Below are 8,400 nucleotides of genomic sequence, written 5' to 3' on the forward strand. Positions count from 1 at the left end.
TGCATAAATTTAAATTAAATGTACAAGTCAAAAGAATTTAGCAGGTTCTAGAAATAGTTTGCTTTTTCCACAAAGAAATAGCTATTTTTGAAATAGGGACTATTCTTATTATTATTATTATGTTGAAAGGAACTAAAACATTTTTCATTTTCAATCATTATATTTAGCCACTCTTTATAATTTCGGAAGAATTTGTTTGGGCCGTGGCCAATTTAGAATGATGGACCGTGAGTTGTATCTCACATATTTCAGGCCCAAACCAAAACCTAACCGTAACTGCAGAGTTCTTGCTGCTATTGTTCGTCTTCGTCTCTTTCCCCGATGTGCTGGTTTCATAACTTAGATTTTGCCGACCAAAGTTCAGATATGGCTGCCGCTTTTTCTTCAAAGTTTTCTCGAGGTATAAGAGTTTCTGAAATAGTGGATTCTGAAACTTCTCTTGTTCTTTGATTTGGAGCTGCTATTGCTATAAGCGCTGTTGCGTTTTCTTTTAGGATTCTTCTGCTTGATTCGAACCTTGATTTCACCTGATTCAGCTTAAGAAATGCTGGTTTTTCCGTTTCTTTCTGATTTTGTGAAAATCAACCCTCAATTGATTTTACTAACATGTGTATTTGCTCTTGTTTGAATGTTACCGATTTGTTTTTAGAATAATTTTCAGGTTATACATTGTTTAGTTGTTCTATTAGCTAAGAAATATATTTTGTGAAAGGAGATAATGTGCTAAAGAGAGGGATTTGTCTCTTAAATGCTAGTTCTCTGTCGTCATCAACTATCTATGGAACTTGTTAGCTGCAAGTTGCATCTGATTTCATTCCCTTATTTGGTCCCACAAGAGATCACATAGGACCGTGGAGTAGAACTCAAGTGGATTTTATACATCGTGCTATGCCAATTTTTTAAAAATTAGTTTGAATACTTAAACTACTTTTAGTCTCTCTCTCTCTCTCTCTCTCTCTCTCATACTTATTGCTCATTTGGACTTGATAATTTGTGCACACCTTGTGGTAAAATTTATCTTGACTTTGATATTTCAATCTTTTATTTTTCTTATTTTAGTTTTGTTTTCTAATTTTTGTGGAACTGATTTTCGCTCATTGTTTCTTGCTCAATGTTTTTGGAAAATTAAACTAGTCGGGCGTTCATTGTTGGGTGGACTTGCAAACAATTTGTCTAGTTCATTGATCGCATCAAATGAGACGGTATGCAACAGTTTCATCTTGCAGGCCTGCTTCTCTGAAATTTTAGTCTGCCCATCTGACTTTCAACCCTAAAAAGAGAGGATTGCCATGCATGTGTAATTTTTTCATATGGATGAACATGGAAGGTAAGGAAACAGAGGATTGCAATGTTTCATGCCTTTGTCACTACTTATATAAAGATTACAATTTAGGGGGATAGTATGGCTATAAAATAGATAGGTAGTTAGAAACAGAGAATTCTTGCAGAACTCGGAGAATTTCATTATGAGGCTTGTTTGGATAATGTGGATTTATTTCAGGATTCAGGACTTTGCAAGTGATCTCCCAGAATAGAAACGATAGAAGCTAAGTGTTTGTAAACTAAATTTGTGCTTTGCTTTTGCACATGTTTGTGCTTAAATTTGATGATGGCATTTTTCTACACATTGACATATAATTGTCAATACCTCGAAGAGCTACTGGAATGAAGGAAGGGCCGATCTATAAATTTTAGGAGGGCATAAAATAATTTGCAGAGAAATGTTGAATTTTTTAAATCATCGTGAGCGACATAAAATGCTGATGAAACATTGATATACTACTATCGGCTTCTGATCCGACCTTGTGTATTGTCATATTTTGCAGCAACAAAGAACTTTCATACACATGAGAACTGTGCTAAAAGTAGTGGACAATTAAGGGGCAAAAAAGTTAATGTGCATACAATCTTTGAAGGGGAAGAAAGGAGCACGATTAGGAGACACGATCGTTGCTTCAGTGACAGAAGTCCATCCTAATGGAAAAGTGAAGAAGGAAAGGTTGTATATGGTGTGGTTGTGCGAGCTGCAATGCAAAGAGGTCGCTGTGATGGGAGTGAGGTCAAGTTTGATGATAATGCTCTGCAGTACTTGTGGATAAGCAAGGCTATAGCCTATTGGGACAAGAGTGTTTGGCCCAGTTCCTCACGAGCTCAGGAAGAAAAAGCACGTAAAAATTCTTACTTTGGCAAAGCACATTGCTTGAATCAATGATCAGATCAGAGCCAAGGCTAGAAGGTTATTTTTGTTAACTTCTCGATGCTGTGCCCAAAAAGCATAACCCTTCTGAGGTTTATTTGGAAGAAAGAACTAGAACCTGCTAAAAACTTCTGATAAATTTGCCTTTGGCAAATGATAACAGGAAAATTGTTGCAGTTGCTCTTGGCGTTGCAGTTCCCCTCAGGTTCTTCTCAACATTCTTCCCTCACATTATTGAAGTAAAGTTATTGATTTGTCTTTTAGTTACGCGGTTACATTTATGAGGTTTGGATTTCGACAAACTACGATGTGATTGGTTAGTTTTCGAACCCCGTTCTCCCAATGCGTATGCTATACAGAATACAAATCTTGCTGAAAACTTTAAATGTAGTTTGAAAGCGTTTCTTGGACTGTCTTTGTTTATGCAAATAATTATCCAGAAGCCAACATTTGTACATAGTTTTGTTATAATAAGAAGTCAAGTATTTTGTAGCGTAAACAGCATACTACGGAAATTGCCTACACTACTGAGTACTATCATCGTTTTCATTACAATGCTTAATGTTTATACTTAAAACTCTAGAGTGTGCAATATGGACATTTGACAATGTGCATAGTTTATGTAACCTTAAAAAATGTCCGTTTATTTTCCTTTTTGTATTTGCAACATCCTAGGATCAATATGATCAAACTTTTGAGATTACTTTTCTTGCCGTCGGTAGATGGTAAGGATCGATTTACCTTCTTAATTTTATACCATTTAGATTGTAGATATTATTTTATAGGTATGAATATTAAATCTTTGGAATTTAAATGTTTGGGTTTTAAATATGTGGGATAATTAATGTCTGTGTTTGGATATGTAAGCTAATATCAATATCTAGAAGTTTAATGAATATATATGATTAACCAATTTTTTATATAGAAATTGAAACTAAATAATTATTTAATCAAATATAAGAGAACAAGGTAATGTGGTTGTAATCCATTTTAACTATTTAATATACTGTTGTATTGATTAATTATTTAATCAATTAAAATATCATTAAATGAAAATTTTTACATTAATCATTATTTTAATCATTTTATTTAATTAATAAAAATAATTAAATAAATATAAGAGAAATTTGCAAAGATAGAAAAAATATCAAACTATTTATAGAAATAGTAGAAAAAATATCAATCTATTTATAGAAATAGTAAAAAAAATACTAATAGATACTTATAAACTTCTATTAGCATCTATCAATCTCCGCTTATCTATCTCTATTAAAGAGGACTAACTTTTTTTAGCAATTTTGTATAAATAGTTTCTTTTATTTTTCTATTTTTGAAAATCTTCCTAAATATAAATTAATTAGAATATTAATAATTAATAATAAAATTTTATATTAAATATTTAAGATAACATAAAATATCAATAGTAAATGTATAAGTTGAAATGGATTAAATCTAAATAATATATTTAATTAAAATTAATAGTAATAATTTATTGATATTGATTTATTAATTAATCAGGACCTATCCATCTCTAGGTATAAAAATTTTAAAGTTTCTTTGGATAATAATATCACAGATATTAAACATTATTTAAATTATTTTATTATGACTATATCTGAGGTTGATAGCAATAGAAGATTGGCTCTAAAATCAGACCTCGCAGCCTGCTGCTCTAATGGAAGCCCAATATTGGGCTGAACGCTACAATAAAACTCTGGCTTTTTAATGACGACAAAAACTCTATTCTTTTTCCCACAAAGTTGTTACTGCCAGACAAAGAAGAAATTTTATAACATAAATCATTAACCATGGGAACATCAGTGTGAATACAAACAAACAGATAACTGAGGTCTTTATCAAGTATTTCCAGAACATTTATGATGGTAACAATACAGAAACTTGGTTCATTGATATCCTATCCTGGAACCCTATAAACAATCAGCAAAGCACAGCTCTCATAATGCCATTTACAGAGCTTGAAGTCCACAATGTTCTCAAGTCTATTGACAACAACAAATTTTCTTGACCTGATGGTTTCGCTATTGAATTTTTCAAAAAATTCTGAAACATCCTCAATCCTCATATCATGAGAGTGTTCCACGATTTTTTCAAAACCAGCATAGTGAATAAATGTGTTAATGAAACCTACATTGCGCTGATTGTCAAGATATACACTGCTCTTCGGCCAACGGATTATCGTCCTATCAATCTTACCACTTCTCTCTATAAGATTTTGGCGAGGACTCTTCCTGAAAGAATCAAAGTCACCCTCCCCAGTATTATATATAAATATCAACTTGCATTTGTTAAAGGTAGACAAATCACACATGCTATCTTGATGGCCAATGAGGCTGTAGACTTTTGGAGATGAGGAAAATCAGAGAACTTGTTATTAAACTTGATGTAGAGAAAGCTTTCAATAAAATCAATCGGAACTTCATTGATTTTATGTCGTTAAAGAAAGGTTTCCCTTTTACCTGGAGAAAATGGATTGCGGCCTGCTTTTCATCCGTCACCTATTCTATTCTCATTAATGGCGGACCTTGTGGCCGCATTAATCCAACCAGAGGAATTAGACAAGGTGACTCTCTTTCCCCTTTCATATTTGTTATTGCGATCGATTATCTCAGTTGTATTCTAACAGATATGGAACAAAAATGTTTGATCAAGGATGTCTCCTTCACCGATACATGTAACCTTACTCATCTCCTTTTTGCTGATGACATTCTACTATTTATTGAGGATCAAATAATTTACATCTGACAATAAAATCATTTGAAAGAGCTTCTGGTCTCAAAATCAATCTTCTCAAATCTTTCATCGCAAGTATAAATATTAACAGTGATAGGATGGAGGCCATTGCTTCCAGATGGGGGATCTCTTCACAAAACTTCCCACTTACCTACCTCGGAGCCCCTCTTGGCGGTAAGCCAATATCATAGGGATTCTGGTGAGAGAATCAACAAGAAGCTAAACATCTGAAAATATTCTTACATATCTAAAGGAGGTAGAATTACCTTGATCAACTCCTCTCTAAGTAGCCTCCCCATATATCTAATCTCTACCTTCAAAGCACTGACCTTTGTCTGCAAACGAATTGAGAAATACATGAGGGATTTCTTGTGGAAAGGGACTGATTCTTATCACAATTTTCATCTAAGCTGATGGTCCATTGTTATTGCTCTTAAAAATAAAGATGGTCTGGGTATTACAAAACTTTCTGATACCAATTTTGCCTTATTGTGCAAATGGCTCTGGAGATTCATTGAGGAAGATACATGCCTTTGGAGAAAAATTATACTAGTTAAATATGGAAAAAATAAACAAAACCTCTTCTCATGCTTCATAAAAAATAGTACAACAAAAGTTCATTGGAGAGCTATTTTGAAGGGCATTGATTGGATCAAAGCTCATTTTTCTTGGAAAGTCAATAATGATGAAAATAATATCTTTCTAGTTCGATAGTTGGAGCATGCATTGTCTGCTTTCTGAGAGTAACCAAAGGCTTTTGCTCTGACTACTAGATCCAACCTCACTGTAAAAAAGGTTTGGAACATAAATTCCAACACTTGGGATATCGAACCTCGTAGACCCCTTCTATAGAGAAACCTAAATAGTTAGAACTCTGTCAATGTTGACCTTATTATCCCTAATCCTAGCAGAGGTTCTGACTATCCAAGATGGCATCTTAATAGAGACGACAACTTTTAGATCTCCTCCATCAACGTGGCTCTATATCAACCCAGTCCTAAAGACATTATTAACATTAACAACAAAGCTTTTAACAATCTCTGGAAGTCCTTATTAGATTTAGTGTCCTAGATCTCGTAGATCTTTTAGTTTATAATTTGTAAATAAAAATTATTTATTTAATAAAATTAACAATATTTTATTCGACATTTAGAACACATTAACTGTAACACCCTGAATTTTCATTAATGGTCGAAGTTGGATTATTATAGTTAGATAATGTAATTTTTATTAGATGGAATATTTAAAATATTTTGGAGGAAGATTTTGGAAAAAGATTTGGGATATTGGTTTAAATTTAATTAGAGTTAATTAATAAAGGAAATTTGGAATTTAAGAGGAAAAAGAAATTTGGAACTAAAGAGGGAAAAGGGAAATTAATTAAAGGAGGGAAAGGAAGAAAAATAATTATATGTATATGAGGGTTAGGGTTTCATTTGAGTTAGGAAAAAAGAATTTCCTCTCTCTCTCATTTACGTGCACGGAAACCCCCCTTGGAACTTTTTTTTTTCGCTCGGCTTCGCGCACTCAGACAATTGACCACTGTCTAACTGTTGCCTTCAATTGTTCTAGCTGCATCGTTTCGCGTTCGCCAGATCCATCTGCACCACCCACCCGTCGCCCAAATTGGCTACACCACTTGTGTGGACACCACCTTTCGTGTTTCTCAAGCCACCTGCCGCCGTCAATCTGTCGTTCGTTGCCAGACATCCTCGATTTTCGTCGTCGATTGACTGTGCGTCCATCGATCACCGACATTTAGTTTTTCGCCGCTGTTTCCGCCGGATCTTGGTTTTGGAGTAAGATCTAATTGATTTTGTTGGGTTTCTTGGGTTATGTTCGGGTGAGTATTAGGACCTTGGAACTATTTTTGGAAATACAAAAGGTTGGTGTAGATTGGGGGATTGGAAATTTTGGTTTTATTAGTCGATTCTAAATTTGATTTATGACATAGGACTTGGTTTGTGATCTTATTGGGCAAATAAAAGTTAAGGTTGAGTGAACTTGTTTGGACTAAAACTTGAGGTAAGTGTCTTACTACTAGTTCGTCTTTAAACTAGTCCCGTATGTGATGAAAAGATTGTTTTATTTAATGTTATGGACTGTTTTGATTGATATTTTATGAAATGATGACTGAGGGAATTCTGGTAATTTTTCATGAGTTAAGTGACTATGATTATGATAAAGGATATATCTGACGCATGCTAAGTATTCATGGTATCTGTTAACCTTTTTATTTGGGTGGTGTACATTTTACGACCGATTGTGTGTTCCTTCGGGTTCACATATATGACTGCTTTGTGCACCATTAGATTCACATTTATCATTGTTTTGTGTACCTTCGGGTATATGCCTATGATTGATATGTGTACCTTCGCGATACACACCTATGATCGTGTTCCTTCGAGATCACATTCACGACTGATTTATGACCCTTCGGGTTCACCAGATTGATATGCTATGAGTTATATACCGAAACCTAGATAGGAAGGTTAATATGTTACCTAAAGGGGCCAGTCATGGGTCACTTACTGAGTATTTCATACTCACCTTTTTTTTACCTTATGTTTTTCAGGTAATGACGGAAACAAGCCAACTAGTGATAGACAGGACCCGTGACAGAGCCAAGGGACAAAAGAAATCGTTTCTGCTTAGTCTATGCCTTTAATTATTTGAATGTTTTAAAATTAGGATTTAATGTTAGATAGAATATTTTATTGTTTTTAATGTTTTCTTTGTAAACATTTCACGAGACCCTGAATATATGTTTTGCTTATTTATTTCTATTAAATTTTATAAATTGATTTAGAATTTATCTCTGTTGTTTGATCGAATTTTACTTCAAAGACAAAAAATTCTGAATGTGAGAGTGTAATTATGAAGTAACGACCCTTGCTAGAGATCTAGTAAGCTTGGGATGTTACATTAACTCAATCCAATTAACTGAGTTCCAAGGTTATTTTATGTAGCTTGAATAGTATGTGGTAGACATACAAATAGATCATTTTCAAGTAATAACCTAAATGGTATGCTGTACATAGATATGGTTGGGCTTCTTATCTTGTTGAGACTGCGGATACGACTTACTTTATAAGTGTTACAAACAATTTGATCTAAACCGTTCATGTGGAGACATGTGAGTGGGAGTATCATGCACAAAGAATTTGTATAAGACTGAACCACAAAATGTTTTGTTCTCTCTTTATAACACCGTTAATTGAAGAGACTAACATTTCATAGGATGAACATAGGTAACTCGATTTTAATCCTAAATGGTTATGGACTCATGTCTGTGAAGACAATCATTTGATTTGTATGGACGAGAGTGGCCCGTATCGCCAACTCAATAAGCCTACTACTTTGGCGATTTGTCTAAGTAAGGAGTTAGGACATAACTTCACAATATGGAACTCACTCCTTCATGCTTTCAGAAAAAGTAGATGAATTGTTCT

The 8,400-nt window shown here is 33.8% G+C and overlaps 1 long non-coding RNA gene and 1 pseudogene across 2 annotated transcripts; both read left to right on the top strand.

The window, feature by feature from the left end:
• Positions 1-206: 206 nt before the first annotated feature.
• Positions 207-2,696, top strand: LOC120072734 (annotated as a pseudogene).
• A 3,642-nt stretch (positions 2,697-6,338) lies between these two features.
• On the top strand, positions 6,339-7,763 carry LOC120074117. Of its 2 annotated transcripts, none has more exons than XR_005480895.1 (2): positions 6,339-6,791; positions 7,524-7,763. It is a non-coding gene; the product is annotated as an uncharacterized LOC120074117 (long non-coding RNA). The 2 variants fall into 2 exon arrangements; XR_005480896.1 differs by having other exon boundaries at positions 6,340-6,747.
• Positions 7,764-8,400: the final 637 nt, after the last annotated feature.

This window comes from Benincasa hispida, chromosome 3 (genome assembly GCF_009727055.1).
Source record: "Benincasa hispida cultivar B227 chromosome 3, ASM972705v1, whole genome shotgun sequence".
NCBI lineage: Eukaryota > Viridiplantae > Streptophyta > Magnoliopsida > Cucurbitales > Cucurbitaceae > Benincasa > Benincasa hispida.